This window comes from Anas platyrhynchos, chromosome 19, assembly GCF_047663525.1.
Source record: "Anas platyrhynchos isolate ZD024472 breed Pekin duck chromosome 19, IASCAAS_PekinDuck_T2T, whole genome shotgun sequence".
Classification (NCBI taxonomy): domain Eukaryota; kingdom Metazoa; phylum Chordata; class Aves; order Anseriformes; family Anatidae; genus Anas; species Anas platyrhynchos.
In genome coordinates, this window is record NC_092605.1 from 12,404,476 (window position 1) to 12,416,680 (window position 12,205).

A 12,205-nucleotide genomic window follows, 5' to 3' on the forward strand; every position below is an offset into this window, starting at 1 on the left:
AAGGTGCCCTTCACATGACCAGATTAGTTATCCTTTCATTTGTTGAGCTCATCACTGGGTGTTCTCTATAAATCTCTCCAGCTTCTTTCCTGCTCTATCCTTTCTAGCACTGCTTATCTGGAATGATAGTTAAAATCCCTGAAGGACGTCTTATCCAGATAAACCACAAACAATTACCCAGACTAGATAAGCTAAGTAATGAAAAGAGAAAGCCTTCATCATATTCCATTTAATTTGACACATCACCCACCTTTCAATAGAATAAAGAGAACTTTTTATGTGGAAAGTGTCCTTACCATCTCCAGGCTCCAGGGTCCAGTGCCCAGCCACATCTTAGCAGAAGTGTTGGGATGAGAAGCTTTGCACCAGAGAATTAGTGTTCCGGCATTTCTCCTTGTCTCATGCCAGCATTCCTGAGAGGTCTTATTTTACTCTGGGGTATGAGGCTACACATTTGTTATCAGTCTGTTCATTAAGGATCCACAGGCACAAAGGTCCCTCTTGGCATGTTCTATAAATATTAACAGCATATCTGAGAACAACATTTGCAAGCTGCAAATCCCATCAGGAATTTTCTTTAAGATTACTGTAAAAACTAACAGCAAACAGTAAAAAAAAACAACACTGAGCATCTTTCATTATTAACAGGAAACATGGGTGTTTTAGCCTTGCATTCTGTGAGCACTGCATCATTATGAGACAACCTATTTTGTTGCATGTTGACGGTTTCTTTAGCAGAAGACTTGCCGTATCCCATCACTCTCATCCCCAAGATATACTCTGTGGGTGTTAAGTCGATTTCCTAAATCTATGTGTTAAACAACATATTTTGGCAACAAGCAGAAGAAATAGGCATGACTTCCAGCTCTAGTACCTCATTAAGTTTTTTTGCTGGGTTCAGTCCACTGAAACAAAGCTATATCTATCATGTCAATCGCCAGTCCCGAGGGAATACTTTGAACCTTCAACCCTTGAGAGTTTTGGCTTTAATTACAAAGAGGGGCTTTAGATCTGAAAGTGTTTGGGGCACTAAGGAATTGTATGGAAAGTTTGGAGAAAGTTTTTTGTGCTGTGAAGTTTCTCAGGGAAACATCTCAGTAGAGGAAATCTACTTAATTTTAAACAATTTTCTGAACAGATGACAAGAATTTTGTCAAGAGCCAGAAGCAGAACCCTGTGCTCTCCAACTTCAGAGGAAAGTAGAGCAATAGGGACTTGTAAAATTTAACTCCAGGATCTCTGTTCATAATGGAAACTGAACATCCCTCTGTATAAGAATGAATACTATTGCCTTGATATTTATTAATTCATATTATTTATTATAAGTGTTTAATGTCTTATTCTGAATTCTAGGACTCCTGTTTCTTTCAATGGAAGTCAACCAACAAATCCCTGCCTAAAAGAACTACAGTGCAGGACATCCACTTTGGAGTCTAAAAATAATCATAGAATATGACAAGAAACAAACAACAGGTGATGAAAAACCAACTGATGAAATCTGGGGATGCCTGTGAAAAAACTGATATGTTCAGATTAACAACAGGTTTTTATTAGTCCTCTTCAGCTCTGCAATCTTTGGAGTGGTATTTTGTTAAATGGCTGTGACTAAGGAACAAATGGGAAAGCTCTGTCCTGCCCACTTCAGTGCAGATCAGGTGAGGTGCTCTGAAGAGAAGACTTGACCTTATCTGGCAGCAATTAAACAGGATAAGAACATGATGAAGTAACTTCCAGAATGATGGGGAGAAGAGAGAGATCTGAATATGGGGCCTGCAGCAAGACTAGAGAACAACAGAGTGCTCAGAATAGCAGGAAGCAAGCAGACACTTAGGTCTCAAAAATGTAAGCTGGGAAGACTTCCTTCCAGCTCGTGAAAGACCTAGGAGTCCCATCTGTATACATTGTCCAAGTCAGGTTTTTCTTCTAGATCCTTTCTTCTCAGTGGTTAACACAGCTTCTGCCAGAGGTACTCTGACACCTCAGCAAGGTTTAAAAGCTATTGTTTTGATTATACCATTTTGATAAAAAGATGCAAATGCAATGGTGTAAACTTACATTGCCATGTCTATTGAAGAACTGCAGTTAGTTTTTGGAAAGAGGCAACATCCTAACAAAAAAGACATCAGTAAAGATCAGCTATTAGAACTGTTAGTCATAAACCTTCCAGCACTATTTTCCATTAGCACATATTAGAGCACTCTATTCAATTGAATTTAATGGTCTTAGACGCAGGCCTTTATACTTACTGTGTACTTCTGTTACGGAAGCCTAGCTGTTTCCTGCAATAGGCACACCTGAATGATATGAGCATGAGCTGTCCAGTGACACCACAGGAAGTCCAGATTCAACTCCTTCTCTAACAGGAAAAGTGGGGAAGGAATGACTTTGTGCCCATCTGTGAGTTGCCAACTAACTGTGCCTTGTACTGTTCTGAATTCAGGGCTGTTCTGGCATTGGTCCCCCATATGTGCTACTCAAGTCTGCTGTGGGAAGCTGAAGGGATTCAGGGTTTCCACCACGTGTCAGCAGGAACCAGGCATAAATCAAACTGCAGTAAGGGGAACTTTTTTTCTTCATTATGCTCTGTCTCAGTTCTTCTGTTCCATCTTCTTACTGGACCTGACACCTCCTTGCCCACCCAGGCACGTCCATGGGATTTTATTCCTAGGGACAGCTGTCATGTGCAGTAAGCATCTGCAGGGAAGGTGTTCTTTGGTATAGATATACCAACACCAGACTTGCAGCCAGTTTGGAGCCTTAGAGTTGTGTCTGAGTAGCCCAGTGCAGAAAGCATCCAGTTGCACCTTCAGAAGGAATTTCTGGAAGTCCTGTTGTTCTGGCAGTGGGAGCTCCTTTTTTTGAAACTTGTGGGATGAGAAGGAGGTGATCTGTACTGACTTGCACTTGACATTTTCAACTTTGCAAGGTGGATGACAGCTTTCCATACACACTCTGTACAGATATAATGCAGTTGGTGTAAATACAAGACCACAGAGATGGTGACAGCCCCGTAGGGAAGTACTGTGGGCTGCATGTGCTCTGCGGAAAGCTTCTGGTATTAAACCTCTTGGGGAGGGAGTCTCAGAGGAACATACAAATGACAAAATGTTATGCAGAAAGCCAGTGGAAAATGACATTCCACAGAGACACAGACTAGGCTTTGAGGAAAAGATCGGCTCCAGGGCAGGTATGTTGTGCAGTGGAGCAGGGAATCAAGGCCACTCAAGGGAGCCGTCAGGACCTGGCAGCCATCATGAGAGAGGCTGACGAGGCACAAGAAGAACCAGCAGCAGCAGCAGTGGCTGCGAGCCTTTTAAATTGGGCTTCGCCGCCATTTTGCAGTCACTCACCGAGGCAGCCGCCCCCCCGACTTTATAAAAGCAGGCCCTAGGGAGACTGCAAACGGACCTGCCTTGGTACTTAGTGCAGGCAGTTGAAGTGGAGGATCCTCTCCTTCCTTTCTCTCCTCTCCTTTGGGAACTCTGCCTCTTACAACTTATAATTTCAAGAGAGGAAGCTACTGTAGAGAGTAACAGTGAGCCTGCTGGTTTGCCAGGGCTGCACCCTGGCAGAAGGCTATTGCCAAGAAAAGTGTGGAGACCCAGACAGAGACTCCACACAAATGTACAAGGAAGACTGTTGCCAAGAAAAATGTGGAGACCCAGACAGAGGTCCTATGCAAACATGCGAATGTGCAGGTCTCTGGCTGGAGTGAGTGCTAGAGCCTGACCCTTGCAGTACAGGGTGACAGAAAACACCTGTGTCAGATGCAGCCAGGTGAATGATTTACTCGGCCTAGTGGCTGACCTGAAGGAAGAGGTGGAGAGACTGAGGATCATTAGGGAGTGTGAGAGGGAGATAGATTGGTGGAGCCAGTCCCTAGCAGCCTTGAGACTTAGGCAGCCAGCAGAGGTTCTGCAAGAAGCACATCACCACCTACCACCTTGTGAGCGGGTAATAGGAAGGGACCAGCAGGCAGACAGAGTTTCTGCTACAGTGAACCCCCTCTCCTCTCCTCCCCTTAACAATTATGGTGATGAACTGGGGGACAGGAGGCAATGGCAAAAGGCCCCTGCTTGGCGTTACAAGTGTAGCAGGTGCACCTGCCCAGTGGTTCCCCTGCCTCCCCAGCTGCCCCTGCAGAACAGATACACTGCTCTGTGAGGACAACTAGACACTGGTGAGGGTGATGATTCTTCCTACTTGGACGTACCAAAGTCTAATCAGACTACCCACTGCATTAAAACCTTCTCAGTAAAGAATAAAAGATGGGTCATTGTCATTGGTGACTTACTGCTGAAGGGAGCAGAAGGTCTGATATGCAGACCAGACCTGCTACACAGGGAGATCTGCTGCCTCCTGGGGTCCCAGGTTAAAGATGTAAAAAGGTTATAGCTTCGTTCGCTTATATGGCCCTTGGATTATTATCCTCTTTTGTTGTTTCAGGCAGTGATAAAATAGGAAGAACTTCTCTAAGGACTATGAAGAAGGACTTCAGAGCCTTGGGGCGACTGGTCAAGGGTTCAGGAGCACAAGTCATGTTCTCCTCTATCCCTCCAGTTATAGCAAATAATGATGGACTGGAAATGATGAGCCAGCGGAATAATACTTGGCTTTGAGCCTGGTGTCACTAGTGGGGATTTGGATTTTTTGACCTTGCCTTGATTTACATGAGACCAGGCCTGCTGACAACAGACAGGAATAGCTTATTCCACTGGCAGAAAAGGGTTTTAGGACGGGAGTTGGCAAGGTTCACTTAGAAAGCTTTAAACTAGGTATGAAGGGAGTGGGAGTGAAACCAGGGTTACTAGAAAGGAGCATGAATGTAACATGCCAGTTTTTGCGGATGAGGAATATTCTAGCAAGACCTTGCAGTCTTATATCTTGGTGAAGGAAGAGAATGGCATAAGATTTTGCAGGAAGGACACAAGGGTTGGTGAGAGGTTCGTTACTGTGGAAACACCTGAGTATGGTCAAGAGAGTATTAGAGCTTCTCCTTCCCAAAAGGTGGCCCAGCTGAGGTGCATTTATACTAATGCATGCAGTATGGGTAACAAACAGAAGCTGGAAGCCACCGTGCTAGTAGGAAACTATGATGTAGTTGTTATCACTGAAATCTGGGGGGATGATTCCCATGGCTGGCTACAGACAGTTCAGAAGGGATAGATGACGAAGGAGAGGAGGAGGAGTTGCCCTCTATGTTAGGAAGTGGGTAGATTGTGAAGAGCTATGCCTGAGAAACAGCCATGACCAGTTTGATTGCTTGTGGGTGAAAATTAAGGATTGGTTCAGTAAAGGACATCTAGTGGTTGGTGTCTGCTACAGGCCACCTGATTGGGGGAGTCTGTTGATGAGGCCTTCTTGCTTCAGCTGCAAGAACTGTTGTGCTCACAAGCTGTTGTCCTGATGGGGGGTCTCAACCACCTGGATATTTGCTGGGGTAGCGGCACGGTGGGTTCCAGACAATCCAGGAGATTCCTGGAGTCTGTTGAGGATAACTTCCTGGTCCAGGTAATAGACAGACTTACCTGAGGTGAAGCTTTACTGGACTTGGTGCTCACCAATGCAGAAGAGAGCATTAGGAGGTTAAGACTGGAGGCTGCCTGGGCTGTAGCGACCATGCCCTGGTGAAGTTTGTGATCTTAAGGAATATGGGTCTAGCAAAAAGTAGAGTCAGAACCCTGAACTTCAGGAGAGCAAAATTCTATCTGCTCAAGGAATTACTGTCTGGGATCCTCTGGAAAACTGTCCTTAAGGGCATAGGAATGGAACAGAGCTGGCAGCTCTTTAAGGACACCCTTCTGAGAGCACAAGAGCTCTCCATCCCCCAGCAGAAGAAATTGAGCAGAGGAGGCAGGAGACTGGAATGGCCAAGCAAGGACCTGCAGCTTAAACTGAGGGAAAAGAGAGAAATGTACAGGAAGTGGAATTACGGTTGTGTAGCCTGGGAGAAATACAGGGGTGTCGTCCTGGTGTGTAGGGGCAGATCAGGAAAGCCAAAGCACAGATGGAGTTGAGCTTGGCAAGGGATGTGAAGAATAACAAGAAGGGGTTCTACAGATACATAGGCAGGAGGAGACAGGCCAAGGAGAGTGTGCCCTCTCTGATAAACGAAACGGGAGAACTGGCTTCCTCAGACATGGAAAAAGCTGAGGTACTCAATAAGTGCTTTGCCCCAGTCTTCGCTGATGGTCAAGTTTCCTATGTCTGTCAGGACCCTGAACCTCGAGGAGAGGGCGAGAGGACCAGATTCCGTCCCACTGTGACACAGTGGAAAAAGTCTGGGACCACCTAATGAAATTAGATGTGTATAAGTACATGGGGCCAGATGGTACACATCCCAGGATGCAGAAAGATGGCTGATGTGGTTGTCAAGCTGCTCTCCGTCATATTTGAAAAATCATGGCTGTCAGGTGAAGTCTCCAGTGACTGGAAAAGGGGAAACATTACTCCCATTTTTAAGAAAGGGAGAAAGGAAGTTCTGGGGAACTACCTCACCTCTGTGCCTGCCAAGATCATGGAGCAGATCCTCCTGGAAGACATCTTAAGGCACGTATGAGGTAAATAGGTCGTCTGAGACAGCCATCATGGCTTCACCAGAGGCAGATGTTGCTTAATCGATCTGGTGGCCTTCTATGATGGAGTGACCGCATTGGTGGACAAAGGAAGGGTGATCGATATCATCTACCTGGACTTGAGCACAGCCTTGGATATGGTCCCTCACCACATTCTTTTCTCTAAATTGGAGAGATACGGATTTGAAGGATGGACTGTTAGGTGGATAAAGAATTGGTTGGTTGGTCGCAGCCAAAGGGTTGTGGTCAACGGTTCTATGTCTGGGTGGAGGCTGGTCACAAGTGGTGTCCCTCACGGGTCGGTCTTGGTACCAGTGCTCTTCAGCATCTTTATCAGTGACATAGACAATGGAATTGAGTGCCCTCAGTAAGTTTGCAGATGACACCATGCTGATTTGTGCAGTTGGTATAATAGAGGGAAGGGATGCCATCCAGAGGGACCTGGACAGTCTGGAGAAGTGGGCCCATGAAAACCTAATGAGGTTCAACAAGGCCAAGTGCAAGGTGTTGCATTTTGGCTGGGCTGCATTAAAAAAGGGGTGGCCAGCAGGGAAAGGGAGGTGATTGTCCCTCTTTGCTCTTGTGAGACCCCACCTGGAATACTGCATGCAGGCCTGGGGTCCCCAGCATAAGAAGGATGTGGAGCTCTTGGAACAGGTCCAGAGGAGAGCCTCTAAGATGATCAGAGGGCTGGAGCACCTCTCCTGTGCAGAAAGGTTGAGGGAACTGGGCTCGTTTAGCTTGGAGGAGGCTCTGAGGAGACTTCATTGCAGCCTTATCTCTTTTCTCTGAATCAGTGAAATCAATCTTCTTCTCTTATCAGTGTAATCAAGTAAGGTGCCAAGACAACTTCTTACCATTTGCAACTGCACGGACTGCACTTCATTCCCTCATGTTGTTCGTACAGAATGCACTGCACACAGGTAAGAAGTCAGGAAGGAGAGCCAGGAGACCTGCATGGTTAAACAGGAAATTACTGGGCAAACTCAAGTGGAAGAGGAGAGTCTGTAGATGGTCAGCCTCACCTCCATCCCTAGTAAGGTGATGGAACAACTTATCCTTGGTGTTGTTTCTAGTCATATCAAGCATGAAAGGGTCATTAGGGGTAGTCAACATGGCTTCAGCAAGGGGAAGTCATGCTTGACCAACCTGATAGCCTTTTTTGAGGATATATCTGGGTGGATAGATGATGGCAAGGCAGTGGACGTGGTGTATCTTGATTTCAGTAAAGCCTTTGCCACCAAAGGTGGCAAAGGTTCCAGGGTGACAGAACACTGGAACAGGCTGCCCGGGGGGGTTGTGGAGTCTCCTTCGCTGGAAACATTCAAAACCCACCTGGATGCATTCCTGTGTGACATAATTTAGGTGTTCTTGCTCTGGCAGAGGGACTGGACTAGACGATCTTTCAAGGTCCCTTTCAAAATCCCTAACATTCTGTGATTCTCTGTAATTCTGTGAAGTGTGTGACTGCAGTACTCTTACAAATCAGCATGAAAGGGGACAGGATTTCATCGCAATTGTCATCTCCAAAGGACACTGCTCTTCTTGATATTTTTGCTTGTTGGTTCTGAAAGAGAATTGTTAAAGAGAAAAATGTTACTGAGCAATCAAAGAACCCTCCACTCCATTCTGAAATTAATGGTGCTGTAACCAATTTCCCTCTTGGATTTCTACAGTTGCTACAGCTGGGATTAGCTCAAGCCCTTTCCATTCTCCCAATTTTTGCTGCATCACCTTCTAGGATGCAACACACTCATATTCCACAACCTGTCACTGATGGGATTTCCTTTACACAGCACTCACAGTGTTGCGTACCAGCCCTTCCCTTGTCCATGCTCAGGGTGGGACAGGCACATAGGCACTGAGTCTCTCCCAGCTGCACCAGTGCTCAGTTCATGCAGGGCCATGGTTTGTCACTAGAGCAGCACATCCACAGAGGCATTCCTCGTCCTTCTTGTGGCCCTGAGACCCTCACAAATCATAGTCAGGACATCAAACTCCCTGATTACTGGGTGAGGAGTAGCTGAAGTGACCTGTCCAGGAGGGGCACTGCTTCCTGAGTAAGCACCTGAGCCTGTTCTTCAGGCCCAGGACAAGTGGCCCACAAGAGAAGGTTTCCTACCTAACAGAAGCTGAGCAACTCTGAGCTTTCTACAACCTCTCAGGGCTCAATAACAGGGTTTGTTAGCTGTGTCCTGTGAGAATTGTAGGCTTCATGCTGACAGGAAAATGAGTCGGTTACTTGGAGTAATGAAGGCTAACATGCATTTTATCTTCTTCAGATGGCAGTAGGAATGTAGTTGTCTATACCTAATTTAACTGCAATGCATCTTGTTACCTACTCTGAATCTCATTCTACCTGCATCTTTCCGATGCCATGTTACTGTATAAAGAGTAAAATCTTGGAAGACTAGATCCATATTCATCATCTAAGTACAACCAGTTTATATTGGAATCTGCTATGCTTTATTGTCATGAATGAATTATCTTAAAAACTGCAGTCAGCCAGGAATAAGTGTCGTAGCATCCAGTCTTCAGGAAAAGTTGCATGACAGAACTCAGGAGTCACAATTTTTTAGTACAAGGAACAATGATACTTAAATTTAGAAGTTTCTAACTTTTGGACATCCCTTTATGACTGAGATGAATCTGTAAACTTGGACTTCCTAATCTACTTCCCATTGAACTGTGTATAAAACAAATCTCCACAAGGCATCTCAGAAATTCTTGGGCCTGAACTGGGAAACCTAGTGAAAAAGAGGAAGCTAACGAGACCGCCAAAGGAATTAGATGATGATATAGAAGGTATTATTTGCTCAGAATTTCACTGCTGCGCTATTATGAAATAAGAAATGCAACCTGACAATTTATTCTCTACTGTACAGGAATTCACTAGCTGCCACAGAGCAACCTGTTTATAGTAATTTTTAACCTGGTGAAGATGCAAAGATCTTCCAAGCTGAATGTAAGATATCAGCAGTGTTCCTCTACAATCACTTCTTTCAAGTTGTAAAGTAGAATAGAAGGGTCCTATATAATGATGTGGGGCTTGTGATCACTCTTTTCCTGGGTTTATTTTGTGCAGGAGACTGACACATGAACAGGGGCCATGGGATTTCTTCTACTGATGATCTTATTGAAGCTAGTTGATAGTAGTATTGAAAACAGCATCACACTGCAGACAGTGAAATTTCATTCCATTGGAATATAATAAAGTCAAGTTTCCTTTTTCACAAGGCAAATCTAAAAGCAAAATTCATTGCAAGATTCTGTCTGGCTGTAGGCTGAAGATCTGTGTCTATGTGCATATTTTCACTTCAACTGATATGTTGCTAAGTATTCTCTGTCTCTGCTAACCTTAGAGCTTGATTGAGTAGAAGTCATATCTTAAGGGCTGGCAGAGATTGAGGCAGCTGCCTGATCTCTTCCTTAAGACAGTTCTATTTTCAGCACGCCTGAGTCTCTTTTCCTCCACGGGAAATGTCAGCACTACACTACCTTGCCCACGACATATTACTGTGCAGGACATTCTGTTTCCAGGGGCTGCTCTAATTCCTCTTTTTAACCTATGCTGTGCTCTGTGCTTTGCATCCAGCTACAGTAAAGTCCAGTCCTGCTGAGGCAGGAATGAGACTGGGAGAAAGTTAGTGTCTGGCAGGATTTCTTTTTCCCTTCCCTTCCCTTCCCTTCCCTTCCCTTCCCTTCCCTTCCCTTCCCTTCCCTTCCCTTCCCTTCCCTTCCCGCTTCTTTCACCAGTTCCTTTTACCAAGTACTGTCATTCAAATAGCTTCCCTTCATGAGGCTACCGTAAAAATTTATGAAACATTGAGAGGCAAATGCTGTGTAGCTCAGAAGGATTTTGCAAATGCTGATATGAGTAGCTAGATGATTAAACACTGCTATTCTTTCTGCCGGAGTTTCCTGTCCTACGGAACAGGGTCTTGAAAAGATAGGCTGCCTGCAAACTTTCATTAATTATCATTACTCTTTAGAAGGAAACATTAAAGTATATGGTTACAAATATTAATCATACAGACATTCTCACAGGCATAGAAGCAGTGACCTTGTAGATTTTTCCTCTTAGCCTCTTTTAGCCATATTTTCTTCTGATTTCTTTTCCTTTTCCAACACCTTCAAATCTAATCCAAATGGAAAGGTCTTTCCTTTCTAAACCTGCACTGGGAATTCATGTCCATCTTGTGATCAATGTCAGACACTCTGTAACATCTGCCATTGCAATCAATCATTTTTTTCTTTCTTAAAATATAAGTCTTTTAATACCATATGTGGGAAACTATGGAATTCTTGGTAGATGAGGATTGGAAAATGTATTATTTTTTCGTACATGGTAGAAATTTTTAATTACCATTCACTGAAGCAGGACTTACAGAATTAACACCGGAATTCATTTTATTTGCACTTGGTGCTTTAATGCCAAGCATTGAAAAGTTGATTGTTCAATCCTTTTAACACCTGTGTTCTAGATGGGCCCAATAAATGATCTATCTATCTCCTTGATAGCACAACCCAACAAACCAAAATCTGGGCATGTGCATTAAGTGTGGTTGTTAAGGACAGCTTAAAGGCAGGCATGTTTTTGAAGAATTGTTGTTATTAATTTTTTTTGGAAACAAACAAACAAACATAGATGTATACAAGCATATGATTAATTTTGCGAACTTTCAGGAATTTCACTAAATGTGATTCTATACCAGCTTTTAGCTAAACTCTCTTTTAAACTCTGTTATAAAGCAAAGCTTACATTCCACTGTATTACTGTAACTGCACTGTGATCAACTTAATTTAGATGCACTTAGTAATTGCAGTAGTATTAGAGAACAGTAAAAAGAGATCATTTGAAAGTAAAGCTCCCATTTTACAATACCTTTTTCCTATTTCAGCAATAATATATAATTTTATGCATTCTGAAAATAAATAAATTGCATTTTATCCGATTGATTCCAAAGACTTCTGTTTTTTTCAGGGTCTGTGGAAGATCATAAACACTTCACTCCAATAACTCTAGAAATCTGCTGATAAAAGTAATCCATTACCTGAATGTACATATCTAAACCAGCCCAGCTCTCATGCATATTTTCCAGTGCTCTCATGTATGCAAGGTTCCTTTGTCTTTTAATGAGATGATTGTAGACCCGGCTTGCCTGGGACAGTGGAGTTCACAACCTGTAGTCCCAGAGCAAGAACGTGAAATATTCACCTTTTTAATTTTTTTTTTTTTAATGGGGGTTGTCAGGAACACAATATTTCTATTTAAAAAATTGCGAAAACACAGATGAAAGGGCTGAACAATTTGCTCATATGTATTCATAATGTTAAACACTTTTATACCACCCTGTAGTTGTTTAGTTCTTAGTTTTGTGGTGAAGTTATAGCCATCCAATTCAGTGTATGTACAACTTCTAGATCTCACCATAAGCTTAAACTGCTAATCAAATGGATTTTTTTTTGGTTGCAAATTATTAGTTGCAAATTTAGGTGCACACGATGTGAAATTTATATGCTGAGCAAAATAGCAATTGTAATCCATGAGATCTCTGCTCACAAACAACTTCCATACATGGAAATTCACATTTGTACAATGGTTATTCTAATACTGCTCAAGACCTTCC

General features: G+C 43.6%; 1 long non-coding RNA gene across 21 annotated transcripts in view; it reads right to left on the reverse strand.

Annotated features, from left to right (window-relative positions):
• LOC106020524 (uncharacterized) overlaps window positions 1-12,205 on the reverse strand; it is a 189,203-nt gene that overhangs the window by 88,514 nt on the left and 88,484 nt on the right. For 16 of the 21 annotated variants that reach the window (XR_011804166.1, XR_011804162.1, XR_011804164.1 and 13 more), the window contains 3 exons: window positions 7,911-8,142; window positions 2,247-7,528; window positions 297-511 (listed from right to left, as the gene is read on the reverse strand). This is a non-coding gene — a long non-coding RNA (uncharacterized lncRNA). The remainder of the gene's footprint in view (window positions 1-296; window positions 512-2,246; window positions 7,529-7,910; window positions 8,143-12,205) is intronic. The other 5 variants (XR_011804151.1, XR_011804152.1, XR_011804153.1 and 2 more) reach the window with 5 other exon arrangements.